Consider the following 14,860-nt stretch of genomic DNA (forward strand, 5'->3'; position numbering starts at 1 on the left):
GACTCCTTGTACAAGATTCTGATGGAAGCTCAGCAAAAGTAAGAACCATTTATTTATTTATAGTTATTTCGTATTTCTGTGGAAAATGTTTAGTCCTATTTTCCTTCCTTTTTGCGGGCGCTGTCTCGCTATAACGTAAACTGTTTGTTATGGTAAAGTTATTTTTAAAAATCTAACACGGCGATTGCATTAAGAACTAGTGTAACTTTCATTGCTGTCCAACATTTATTTTTTAGTAAAGTTTATGATGAGTTCTTTGATTAGATTAGGTGACTGTCCAAAATATCTCCGGAGAATTTTGTGCATTTTGGCTACATTTTCACAATGTAAAACCAAGATTTGTACCTCTAAATATGCACATTTTCGAACAAAACATATATGTATTGTGTAACATGATGTTAAAAGACTGCCATCTGATGAAGTTGGTCAAGGTTAGTGATTAATTTGTTTTTGCGAATGCTGGTTTTTGCGAATGCTATCTTTGCGGTGAATGAATGCTGCTTCTACACCTGCATTGCTTGCTGTTTGGGGTTTTAGGCTGGGTTTCTGTACAGCACTTCGAGATATTAGCTGATGTAGGAAGGGCTATATAAAATAAACTTGATTTGAAACTTGAATGCGGTTGTGTGTTTGGCTATTGTGGTAAGCTAATATAATGCTATATTGTGTTTTTGCTGTAAAACACTTTAAAAAATCGGAAATATTGGCTGGAAATATTGGCTGGATTCACAAGATGTTTATCTTTCATTTGCTGTACACCATGTATTTTTCATAAATGTTTTATGATGAGTATTTAGGTATTTCACGTTGCTCTCTGTAATTATTCTGGCTGCTTTGGTGCTATTTTTGATGGTAGCTGCAATGTAAAACTATGATTTATACCTCAAATATGCACATTTTCGAACTAACATAGATTTACTGTATAACATGTTATAAGACTGTCATCTGATGAAGTTGTTTCTTGGTTAGTGACTAATTATATCTCTATTTGGTCGGTTTTGTGATAGCTACCTATGCTGTAAAAAAAAAAGTGAAAATATGCGGTTGAGTCTTTTGCTATTGTGGTTAGCTAATAGAAATACATATTGTGTTTTCGCTGTAAAACATTTAAAAAATCGGAAATGATGGCTGGATTCACAAGATGTTTATCTTTCATTTGATGTATTGGACTTGTGATTTCATGAAAATTATGTTATATGATATCCCTGTGGCGTTAGGCTAGGCTATGCTAGCGTTTTTGATGGGGGGGATCCCGGATCCGGGTTTGTGACTCGTTAGAGGTTTAAGAGAGAACCAAGGGCTGTATCTGTTCCTGGTTCTAAATTTCTTGAATGGGGCATGCTTGTTTAAGATGGTGAGGAAGGCATTGTTTTTAAATAACCAGGCATCCTCTACTGATGGGATGAAATCAATATCCTTCCAGGATACCCTGGCCAGGTCGATTAGAAAGGCCTGCTCGCTGAAGTGTTTCAGGGAGCGTTTGACAGTGATGAGTGGAGGTCGTTTGACCGCTGACCCATTACGGATGCAGGCAATGAGGCAATGATCGCTGAGATCTTAGATGAAAACAGCAGAGGTGTATTTAGAGGGCAGGTTGGTTAGGATGATATCTATGAGGGTGCCCGTGTTTACGGCTTTGGGGAGGTACCTGGTAGGTTCATTGATAATTTGTGTGAGATTGAGGGCATCAAGCTTAGATTGTAGGATGGCTGGGGTGTTAAGCATGTTCCAGTTTAGGTCGCCTAGCAGCACGAGCTCTGAAGATAGATGGGGGGCAATTAGTTCACATATGGTGTCCAGAGCACAACTGGGGGCAGAGGGTGGTCCATAGCAGGCGGCAATGGTGAGAGACTTGTTTTTAGAGAGGTGGATTTTTAAAAGTAGAAGTACAAATTGTTTGGGATCAAACCTGGATAGTAGGACAGAACTCTGCAGGCTATCTTTGCAGTAGATTGCAACACCGCCCCCTTTGGCCGTTCTATCTTGTCTGAAAACGTTGTAGTTAGGGATGAAAATGTCAGAATTTTTGGTGGTCTTCCTGAGCCAGGATTCAGACACGGCTAAAACATCCGGGTTGGCAGAGTGTGCTAAAGCAGTGAATAAAACAAACTTAGGGAGGAGGCTTCTAATGTTAACAATAACATGCATGAAACCAAGGCTATTACGGTTACAGAAGTCATCAAAAGAGAGCGCCTGGGGAATAGGAGTGGAGCAAGGCACTGCAGGGCCTGGATTCACCTCTACATCACCAGAGGAACAGAGGAGGAGTAGGATAAGGGTACGGCTAAAAGCTATGAGAATTGGTCGCCTAGAACGTCTAGAACAGAGAGTAAAATGACTTTTCTGGGGGCGATAAAATAGCTTCAAGGAATAATGTACAGACAAAGGTATGGTAGGATGTGAATACAGTGGAGGTAAACCTAGGTATTGAGTGATGATGAGAGAGATATTGTCTCTAGAAACATCATTGAAACCAGGTGATGTCATCGCATATGTGGGTGGTGGAACTGAAAGGTTGGATAAGGTATAGTGAGCAGGGCTAGAGGTTCTACAGTGAAATAAGCCAATAAACACTAACCAGAACAATATATTGACATTAAGGAGAGGCATGCTTAGACGAGTGATCATAAGGGTCCGGTGAGTAGAGGTTGGTTGGGGTACCGGCGATTCAGACAGCTAGCTAGCCGGGCTATCGGTAGCAAGCTAGCATAGGATGGAGGTCTGTTTTTAGCCACCTCGTGCGTTTCCGTCTGTAGATTAGTGGGGTTCCGTGTGGTCGGGGGGATCAATCCAATTGGCAAAATATATATAGTTATAGTGACCCAAGAAAAATTGTCCGATAGACTTATTCAGATAGCAGCCGATAAGACAGCTAACGATTAGCGGGCCCCAGATGAGTGTTCAGGTAACGTCGCGACGGAGGTGCCTGTTGGATAACTCCCTCGGGCAGATAACGTCGGTAGTCAGTCGTTAAGGCCCGGTGGGGCTCCGCATTGGCAGTAAACGGGTCCGGATAGGGGATTGTAGCCCAGGAGTGGCTGATGGAACTCTTCAGCTGGCTAGCTCCGGAATAATTTATGTTTGCTCTGGGATCGACGTAAGCCAATAGTTACACGGGTAGCAGCTAGCTAGCAGCGAAATCAAGGTGTAAATGTCCAGAGCTTGCGGTTGAAATCCGGGGATATGGAGAAAAATAGGTCCGGTATGTTCTGGTCTGAGTTCTACAAAAGTGGCGATAGATTATCAAGCTAAAGGAATAGCTGATGACCACAAACCGTGGTTAGCTGAAATACTAACGTTAGCCAGTAAACTGGCTAGCTTCTCGGTAGCTTCAGGTTTGCTTCTGGCTAGCTTCAGGTTAGCTTCTGGCTAGCTTCTGGTTAGCTTCTGGCTAGCTTCTATTGTGGATTTTCAGATTTGAGGTAAATAATATATTTTTTTGTAATTGGTGAGGCGGGTTGCAGGAAAGCGTTTTGAAGTTGAGTTTTTGGAAAAGAAAATATATAAAAGATATGCGAAGAAAGGTGTATATATATATATATATATATATATATATATATATATATATATATATATATATATATATATACGGGACACGACAAGATGAGGACAAAAGGACGTCTGACTGCTATGCCATCTTGGGTAATGTGCAAATGGGTCTTCCAAATTGACAATGACCCCAAGCATACTTCCAAATTTGCGGCAAAATGGCTTAAGGACAACAAAGTCAAGGTATTGGAGTGGTCATCACAAAGCCCTGACCTCAATCCTATAGAACATTTGTGGGTTGAACTAAAAAAGCCTGTGCGAGCAAGGATGCCTACAAACCTGACTCAGTTACACCAGCTCTGTCAGGAGGAATGGGCCAAAATTCACCCAACTTATTGTGGGAAGCTTGTGGAAGGCTACCCCAAACGTTTGACCCAAGTTAAACAATTTAAAGGCAATGCTACCAAATACTAATTGAGTGTATGTAAACTTCTTCAAGGTGTTGATCCTAACTTACCTAAGACTGGGAATTTTTACTTGGATTAAATGTCATGAATTGTGAAAAACTAAGTCTAAATGTATTTGGCTAAGGTATATGTAAACTTCTGACTTCAACTGTAAATGTATGAATAACTAGGTTTCTAATTTTTACTCATGTGGGAGTAATGATTACTAAATTATGAATAAACAATTTACTATTCCATTATAAATGCTTTAGTACATGGAGTTATTAGAATTTACTACGTCATCTTTCTGAGTCTACCTTTAAACCTATCCTAAACTATGTGACCGGACCCATCACCTTATGCATTTCGGCCCCAAAGTGGCAAGAAGTGACATCCGCAAACACACAAAAACTATGCAACACATAAATGGTTACTTTCTGCCCGAACACTAAAACTAAAACTGAAACCATACTGAACAAAAATATAAATGCAACATACAACAATTTCAAAGATTTTGCTGAGATACAGTTCATATAGTAAGTCAGTTCATTGAAATAAATGGAAGAACTGGGACATTTTCAGCTTCCAGAAATTGTGTACAGATCCTTGCAACATGTGGCCATGCATTATCATTGTGAAACATGAGGTGATGCCAGTGGATGAATGGCATAATAATGGATTCAGGATCTTGTTACGGTATCTCTGTACATTCAAATTGCAATCGATAAAATGAAATTGTGTTCATTGTTCACAGCATATGCCCGCCCATACCATAACCCCAACGCTACCGTGGGGCACTTTGTTTACAATGTTGACATCAGCAAACGTCTTGGCCACCCAATGCCATACACATGGTCTTAGGTTGAGAGGCCAGTTAGACGTAACATACTGCCAAATTCTCTAAAACAACGCTGGAGGCGGCTTATGGTAGAGAAATTAACATTCAAATTAGCATTCTCTGGCAACAGCTTTGGTGGACAGTTCTGCAGTCAGCATGCCAATTGACTAACACTTTACATGAATTTATATTTTTGTACAGTGTGGATAAAATTAAAACGAAATATAACAATTTATATAAAACTTAATTAAAACAAAAACTAGTAAAGTGGATCTGAAAACTAACTGAAACTAAACTGAATCTCAAATACATTTCTGAAGACAAATAGAATGTAAACGGATATAAAAACACAAAACTTGAATAACCTTCGTGTGAAAAATGTGAAAACATGTCCGCAACATCCCCAGTCAAATGAAAACTAACAGAAAACCCCAGCAGTGAATCCATTGTAGTTATCACGACTCAGGTTAAGACCCAGATGCAGACAGTTCGGAACACAGATGTTTATTGACCAAACAGGGGGCAAGCGAAGAACAGGTCAAGGGCAAGCAGAGGTCCGTTATCCAGCGCAGAGTCAGTAAAGTACAGAACGGCAGGCAGAGGTCGGTAATCCAGCGCAGAGTCAGTAAAGTACAGAACGGCAGGCAGAGGTCGGTAATCCAGCGCAGAGTCAGTAAAGTACAGAACGGCAGGCAGAGGTCTGTAATCCAGGGCAGTGTCAGACAGGTCCAGGAAGGCAGGTAGGCTCAGGGTTAGGGCAGACAGAGTGGTCAAAACCGGTAAAAGAGAGAAACAGAAATACGGGACAATCACGCTGGTAGGCTTGACGAGACAAGACAAACTGGCAACAGACAAACAGAAAACACAGGTGTAAATGCACATGGGATAATGGGGAAAATGGGGGACACCTGGCGGGGGGTGGAGGAAGCACAAGACGTGAAACAGATCAGGGTGTGACAGTAGTAAATACTGTAGCATTGTAATAGAAGAGAATAAGGAGTGTGCTTCTGCCTACATTGAGAGGATGACTCAGTTAACAGTAATGCTGGAAGGAGAGAATAATGTGTTTACCTTCCTCAAGGATGTGACATCCTGCATAGACAACGATTAGTGTTGACACACGCCCAAGGCCTTAGAAACGGACTGTTTCAATCATTGCCCCAAGGCCTATAGCTAAAGCTTATAATGAGAATTGTCAATGCCAAAACACACTTGTGGATTCAGAGCTTACTTCAGTGGTGAAGACAGACAAATAAGTGGTACTTTATGGTAATATAAGGTGTTTGACACCTGGTGTTGTTTAAATATCTCTCTTACATGTGTACAAGGGTGTCTTCTAAGGGGTCCGTAAAGTGGCTTTTACACATTTTGCGACTTCACACGCACAGTTCCTGCAAAGACTTTTATATGCATGTGATATACAGGAAGCATTTGACCACAGGGTACATGTGAAACAACATGGTGGTGAAAATGTTCTTCAAATGCATGTATGATAGTGTCGAATTGTATACTTAGCAATCTGTAGTCGTTGTATCGTGTTTCGATGCACCTGCTGTTGCCGAATCCTCCTTCATTCAGTAGAAAAACAGTGTTTTCAGGCAGTAAAGATCTTTCGTTCCTTTCAAATAGGCTGGCTGTTTTCTTAAACGATCTAACTTAATTCTTCCATCCAGAAACTATGCACCCATCAGTTCATCTCGCGGTCTCCTCATGACTCCTTTTGTGTACTCGAGAGGAATTTGACTTGGAGTCAAGCAAACAGTACAATCTCTGCCACAGGCTTTGCATATGTGTCTTCTTGTTCTGCCTCAGCCAAGAAATAGATTTCAGTAAACATACCTGAATGTCATGTTCAAATGTTGAACACGGATTACATCATTGTCAGTCTCATCACATTGTAGATGGATAGTACGGACAAATACCTGTATACACAGTCATGCACGCGTGCATATATGAAGAAGATAACATTTTAATTCCGCTTTTTACTTAGATTCTATCTTCATTTTCGTCTTCAATCAGATTTAATAAATGTTTCATTACAGACCCAGAGGGCACTATAAAATATTTACAGACTGTGTTAATTCATGTTTTGTTGCTCAGGGAAGCTTCTCATGGAATTCTTTTTTCAGAAATGGGCTTACTTTTTTTTTTTTTTGCTTCATATGTATACACATAAAGAGTTTCAAAATGTATTGCAAAAATACAAATAAAGAGTGCATAAAAGCATGTGAGCTTTTCATAGAAATGAAATTGCTGCGAGCAGATCACCCACTCAATTATATACCAAGGATATTCACATCTTCAGCAGCTCCTGTGTAGCACACAGTAGCAGCATCATAGCCTATGATGTCAGAGAAGTGAACGTATTACTTAGTCAAAGAAAGCTACCCAAGTGAGTTTATTTTTGCTATTTTGGGACAAGTCCTTCTTATAAAGGGAGTTGTTAAATTTCAATAGGATCACCTTTGAATAAAATGGTGCTTTATAAATTAAAAAAAACGTAGAATTACCTGATAAGTGCCTTTCTTATCCTCCAATCTCAGACAAGGAAAGAAAAGCTTAATTGTCTGAGCTTTCTTGATCACAATGCTCTGGTCCTCTGAGAAGAAAAAGCGTGGAATAGGGTGCAGTCATAGTACTGTACAGTATCTCTGGCCCTCTCACTACATTCTTTTTCATGGAAATACTCCTTTTGTATAAAAGATTTCCCAGAAGTGCCATTACTGTACTTGTGCTTATTCGTTTGGGAAAAAAACGACTTCAACAATGGTATTTGTCTCCATTCATCTCTGCACCACTTCACATCACTTACTTTGCCCAATTCAGGAAGTGTTTGGTTTGTATTTGATCATACTCCTTGTCTTCCAATCCTCTACTTTTCTAACAAATACACGTTTCTCAAGGGGCGATAGTCTGCATTTTTCAGTCATTTTTGCACCAGAGTGTGAAAGGCTATGGTCTGTGAACCAAACGGGTAGAATGAATTAAACATTTTTGTGGGGAAAATGCTTTTAACTAACACTTCCCTAAACCTTCTTACCTCTCTGAACATTGTCAATGTATGTGCAGTTTGACGTATCGGTGGCTATTTTTGATTAATTCGCATCAGCCTGCAATACACAAGCCAAACCTCATATTCACAGGCAATTTCACAGTTGGAGTTTTTCTAAGATGTTTTAATCATTTTGGAAGCATTTTTTGCAGCATTCATATACTTTAATTATCTAATGCAAGTATTTGTCTCCTGTTCCAGCAATCCTCTACCTGCACCCTTGCTTCTTTCTATTTGAATACCTAAGACATTACGTCTCAGTCAATAAATCACAATATGACGTGGTTTTGCTATAACAGGGGCAGACAAATAAAGCTGTAAGACTTGTGGATAGCAAACAGTACAGTGCTTCCGCAGTGAAGTCTAGGTTACTATGAGAACTGCAAATGTGTTTTTACCTGCATTCTCAGTGGGGCATCATTAAGCCATTTCCTGTGTATGCCTTCATGTTGTGCTGAAAATAGGTGTCATTATGGGTGTCTTCCAAAAAAATCTTCCAAAAAAGAATTAGGTCTTTTCAAGATCGCTCTTGACCTGCCCCTAAAAGCCAACTAATCCCTTTGAAAACAGAACAATTTATTCTAATGTCAAAATGTATTACAAAGTGTAAATAGGATCATTTTGGTCATAAAGTCAGTCTCGTCAAAAATGGAGTGACCTCAGGGTGTCACAACGAGTAAATTAAGGTTGGGTTTGGATTTACAATTATGTCAACAAATCATGCCCCCTTTTGCCCAGCTCACGTGCAGTCTACTTTGTGACACCCACAGAACACAACTGTGAAGAGATTATACAAATATTAGCATTGTACCTAATATTACGGGACTCTGAAACCACTGAAATGAGCCACATTTAGCTACCAGTCAACCTACTATGTGTAGCTTATTGGACATTCATATTGCATTGTACAGCCTTACCGTGGATTGTGTCTCAATGAAATGAGTTTGTCAAATTCCCGAAATAAGCTCTGTGATGATAATATGTATATAAACTCTTCGGAGTTGTGTTCTGTGAGTGTCATTAAGTAGACTGATACTCCATTTCATTGATCCACAATATAGGTCAGGCTGTAGAGTGAACTATGAGTATGCCCCCAATGCAATTCTGAAGTCTAATACATCCACAGTGCAATTTGGACATTCTTTTTATTTTGTACAAATATGGTATGATTCCACAATTTGTATCCGTTTACCTGCTCCTGTACTCCTGATTTATCCACGACTGCGTGGTCGGGCACAACTCCAACACCATCATTAAGTTTGTAGATGACACAACAGTGGTGTGCCTGATCACCGATGACGATGAGACAGCCTACAGGGAGGAGGTCAGTGACCTGGCATTGTGGTGCCTGGACAACAAGCTCTCCCGCAACGTCAGCAAGACAAAGGAGCTGATCATGGACTACAAGAAACGGAAGGCCGAGCATGCCCTCGTTCACCTCGATGGGGCTGTAGTGGAGCAGGTCGAGAGCTTCCTCCGTGTCCACATCACTAAGGATCCATCATGGTCCAAACACACCAGCACAGTCGTGAAGAGGGCATGACAACGCCTCTTCCACCTTCATTCACTGTTCACTTGCTATTTTCACAACTTGTCAGGCAAGGCAAGACCTCTGTGTCATGTGACACAAGTACCCATATGACACCTCCTCTATTGTTGCCAGTCTTTCTCGACTAGTATGAAAAGGACACGGGATAACAAGGCCTCTATATTTGTTTTAGTTTTTCTGCTCTTCTGCACACCAGTATTTCTCCTTGCACATCTGCACATATATCACTCCAGTATAAATTGCTGAATTGTAATTACTTCACCAGTATTGGCCTATTTATTGCCTTACCTCCTTACTTCATTTGCACACACTGTATACAGATTTTTCTATTGTGCTATTGACTATACGTTTGTTTATCCCATGTGTAACTGTCACAACTTCCACTGAAGTCGGCTCCTCTCCTTGTTCGGGCGGTTTTCGGCGATCGACGTCACCGGCATTCTAGCCATCGCCGCTCCATTTTTCACATTTCTATTTGTTTTGTCTTGTTTCCATTCACACCTGGTTTTCATTATCTAATCGTACTGCATGTATTTAGTCCTCTGTTCCCCTCCATCTCTTTGTGTGTAATTGTTTATTGTTATGTGGGTATGTTCACGCGCAAGACTTTTGTACATGTTCCATGTTTTGGGCACTTTGATGTCATTTTGTGCTTATTGATTGACTGGAAAAAAAAGTGTGCCTGTTAACTCTACTCTGCTCTCCTGCACCTGACTTCGCCCCCCGTACACACCCATAACAGTAACTATGTGTTGTTGTTTTTGTCGCACTGCTTTGCTTTATATTGGCCAGGTCGCAGTTGTAAATGAGAACTTGTTCTCAACTGGCCTACCTGGTTAAATAAAGGTGAAATAAAAAAATACAAATAAATAAAACATCAACACCATTATCCTAGAAACCCTAGACCCACTCCAATTTGCATACCACCCCAACAGATCCACAGATGATGAGGACCGAGCCCTCCCCCATTCTCATCGACGGGGCTGTACTGGAGCATGTTGAGAGCTTGAAGTTCCTTGGTGTCCATATTACTAATAAACTATCATGGTCCAAACACACCAAGACAGTCGTGAAGAGGGCATGGCAAAGCCTATTCCCCTCAGCAGACTGAAAAGATTTGGCATGGGTCCTCAGATCCTTAAAAAGTTCAACAGCTCTGCACCATCAAGAGCATCCTGACTGGTTGCATCACTGCCTGATATGGCAACTGCTCAGCCTCTGACCACGAGGTATTACAGAGGGCGGTGCGTACGGCCCAGTTCATCACTGGGACCAAGCTTTCTGCCATCTAGGACCTCTATACCAGGTGGTGTCAGAGGAAGGCCCTAAACATTGTCAAAGACTCCAGCCACCCTAGTCATAGACTGCGGTACCGGAGTGCCAAAAGGTTGCTTAACAGCTTCTATCCCCCCGCCATAAGAGTACTGAACAGCTAATCAAATGGTTACACAGACTATATGCATTGTGTCACCCCCCCCCCCCCCCCCCTTTTACGCTGCTGCTACTCTCTTTTTAGTAAATATGCATAGTCACTTTAACTCTACCTACATGTACACTACTGTTCAAAAGTTTGTGGTCAGTTAGAAATGTCCTTGTTTTCCATGAAAACATACATGAATAGCAAAATAAATAGGAAATATAGTCAAGAAATTGACAAGGTTATAAATAATGATTTTTTTTTAAATAATAGTGTCCTTTGCTTTCAAAGATTCCTCCATTTGCAGCAATTACAGCCTTGCAGACCTTCGGCATTCTAGTTGTCAATTTGTTGACGTAATATGAAGATATTTCACCCCATGCTTCCTGAAGCACCTCTCACAAGTTGGATTGGCATGATGGGCACTTCTTACGTGCCATACGGTCAAACTAGTGTTGAGATCCGGTGACTGTGCTGGCCACTAAATTATAGACAGAACACCAGCTGACTGCTTCTTCCCTAAATACATTTGAAATTGGATGTTTCCATACACCTTAGCCATATACATTTAAACTCATTTTTTCACAATTCATGCAATTTAATCCTAATAAATATTCCCTGTCTTGGGTCAGTTACGATCATCACTTTATTTTAAGAATGTGAAATAGGGACAACAAAGTCAAGGTATTGGAGTGGCCATTCAAAACCCTGACCTCGATCCTATAGACCATTTGTGGGCAGAACTGAAAAGGCCTGTGCGAGCAAGGAGGCCTACAAACCTGACTCAGTTACACCAGCTTTGTCAGGAGGAATGGGCCAAACTTCACCCAACCTGTATTGGGAAGCTTGTGGAAGGCTACCCCAAACGTTTGACCCAAGTTAAACAATTTAAAGGCAATGCTACCAAATACTAACTGAGTGTATGTAAACTTCTGATCCATTGGGAATGTAATGAAAGAATTAAAAGTTTAAATTAATCCCTCTCTGTACTATTATTCTGACACTTCACATTCTTAAAATAAGGTGGTGATCCTAACTGACCTAAAACAGGGAATTTGTACTAGGATTAAATGTCAGAAATTGTGAAAAACTGAGTCTAAATGTATTTGGCTAAGGTGTATGTAAACTTCCGAGTTCAAATGTAGGTACAGGCACGTATAGAAAATCCAGATCAAAGGATGCAAACTGATCTCACAACGTGACTCCATGGCTTTTCTGCTCTGCATGTCCGTTCTAAAGATACACAATCAAGCAGTAAGCCTTGTGACAAACTTACCATCTCTTTTTGTGAAATGATCAAAACTCAAAGAATGCTAGAAGAGGAAGGTATTTCAATTAATAATTCTTCCATGAATTTGGAAAAATCCTCAGTGGAAAATATGGGCTATTTTCCATTCAATTTAATATCAATTTACTATCTGAATTTACAGATTTTGACCCCAACCCTGATACCCAAACTGTATGGAATATGGAAAATCTTAAATCAGCCAAAAGGTAGGCCAAACAGACCATGATGTAAACATCCTCTCGAAGTGTTCTGTCCAGGCAAATTTCTTTGAGGAACATATTTTCTTTGACATTTCAGAATTTCAGGGAAAGTGGAGGGGGTTGACAGAAAGGGTCACGTCTAGATGGGATACAGCTTATGTCAAATTAACTCTGCTGGTAAGTTCTCCAAACCTGCTACGAAAGGTCAATTTTTATATAAACTGTACTCCATCTAGACGAAACCGACATAAAATCGGGGCATAAAAAAATTGCAGACAGGGATTGAACCCCCAGAGTTGAGAGCATTACCACTTGACCAGACCCTGGCACATTTCAGGACTTTGAATGATCTAGACTAACCAACACCCTGTGACATTTCCATTTGACACATGGTGGATCTAAATGCCATTATATTGAATTTTAAGGGACTGTACATGACTTAAATCACTGAATCAGGAAAATCCTGAATATTGAAGGATCTACACATCTGAGCTAATGTCCTCAGATGCTACATTAGTGTGGCGTTGGAATGAAGCAAGTCTATCTCCTTAGTTCTCACCATAATAACACTGTGTCTGAATGTCACCATGATTCCACATTGAAGAGAGATAATGGTTCCTAAGCAACACGTCTGCCAACTGTAGGTTTACTATAGTACACCCGTTAACGCTCAAGACTGAGGCTTTGCGTTTCTGACTCCATAAATGTGAGTCTAATTAAATTCGGCATTAGACTTAAAGGAAAACACCACTCAAAAACAATATGTTGGTATTTGTTTCATTAGTCCACTGTTGATATATTTTGCTCTAAAGCAATGAAGTTTTCAAGATATAGAACTTTCAATACACAGAAAGTGTCAGAGTATGATACATTTTGGGTTTTGCAAAACCTTTAACTGACATGCTGACCACACCGCTCATGTCACGTGCGCGTCAACGAGAGTCTGCGTAGCTAGGCACTAAAATAGAACCTGGTTCTATTTGTGATGCTTAAGGTGCTGCAAGTTCCGCCTCTCCCATCTCCTCATTGGTTTTTAGGAGCATATACCCACGTGGGTGATTGACAGATGAACTGAGGTCCACACTCCAGTACAATCGGTAGTGGTAATGCACCTTAAAGTTGGTTGCCAACTGCCATATAAAGTCCCAAAAAGAAGAAGAAGAAGCCTGAAGGAGGAGAGAATACTAGAAAACAAACTTTTACCCTTATATCTGTGGATTAATTGTCAGAATAAAGGACCTTGTGCATTGCAGGTAAAATAACAACCCAATGTTAATATCCCAGAACAAATTAGCTAGTAACAGCAAGCTAGCTAGCTAAATTGACATAAATGTTTCATGCTTTTCGACCTGCCATCAAATTAATATAGTTGGTTCATAGTTTGTTTTGATATTTCAACCTGTGTGTCCTGATCACGTCTGGTGTGGGGGGACAAAATCAATATGTGCGCGTGTGGTCTGTTCAGCATGTTAGCGTGAAGATGAACGTGTGTGGATGATTAAAGGTCATGAATTCCCTATGGTAACCCCTCGTTTGAGTGACATGTCATTTTTGGGTTGCTGCAGCTGTGCTTTGGCTGTAGGTCGGGGTGAAAACACAAGAGGTGATTAGGTGGTACACACACACACACACACACACACACACACACACACACACACACACACACACACACACACACACACACACACACACACACACACACACACACACACACACACACACACACACACACACACACGTTTTCCCCCTCCAAATCCTCCATGCAGTAACTCCCTCTGGCTGATTATGATGTACAATGTGTCTGATAAGAACAGTCCTGGGTGTTTTAGAGTGCTGGCCGCCACCCCTCGTCTCTGCACCTCTCAGGTAATCAGCCGAGGGCTCCTCTGTCTGAGCACCCTTTCCAGGCTGGAAACAAGGGGGCTCCATTACTAGCCTACTAGGGGGCAGTGGACAGCATGAGTGGCATTGATGAAAGGACTGTGTGTGTATGTGTGTGCCTGCTTGTATGTGTGGGTCTGCGAAAAGGTACACTCTAAAAAAAAGGTGCTATTTAGAACCTAAAACAGTTCTTCAGCTGCCCCCATAGGAGAACCCTTGAAGACCCCTTTTTGGTTCCAGATAAACCCCTTTGGCTTCCATGTAGAACCTTGGAGAACCCAAAAGGGTTCTGCCTGGAACAATAAAGGGTCCTACCTGAACCCAAAAAAGGTTCTCCTATGGGGACAGGCGAAGAACCTTTTGGGTTACCACACCATCGGAACCTTTCCAGTTGAATAAGGTTCCTCTAGGAACCGCTATGAAAAGAGCATTCAAGGAACCCCTGAGTAATGGTTCGAACACGAATCTTTATGTGATGGGAGGACTTCAAATTTGAATCATATATTTTAGAGGCGGCACCCTATCAGATTGGAGGTGTGGCTTATTGGAGGCTCGGCTTGGTGCAATATTCTATTATGCTGTTCAGATTGTATTCATTTGAAATGGTTAGATTTATATGCACTTTGTTTATTTACATTAAAAAGTGATATTTTAAATGCAAACGTTTAATAGCATTCTTCTTCATAACATACCAATGCAT

This window comes from Salvelinus fontinalis, chromosome 41, assembly GCF_029448725.1.
Source record: "Salvelinus fontinalis isolate EN_2023a chromosome 41, ASM2944872v1, whole genome shotgun sequence".
Classification (NCBI taxonomy): Eukaryota; Metazoa; Chordata; class Actinopteri; order Salmoniformes; family Salmonidae; genus Salvelinus; species Salvelinus fontinalis.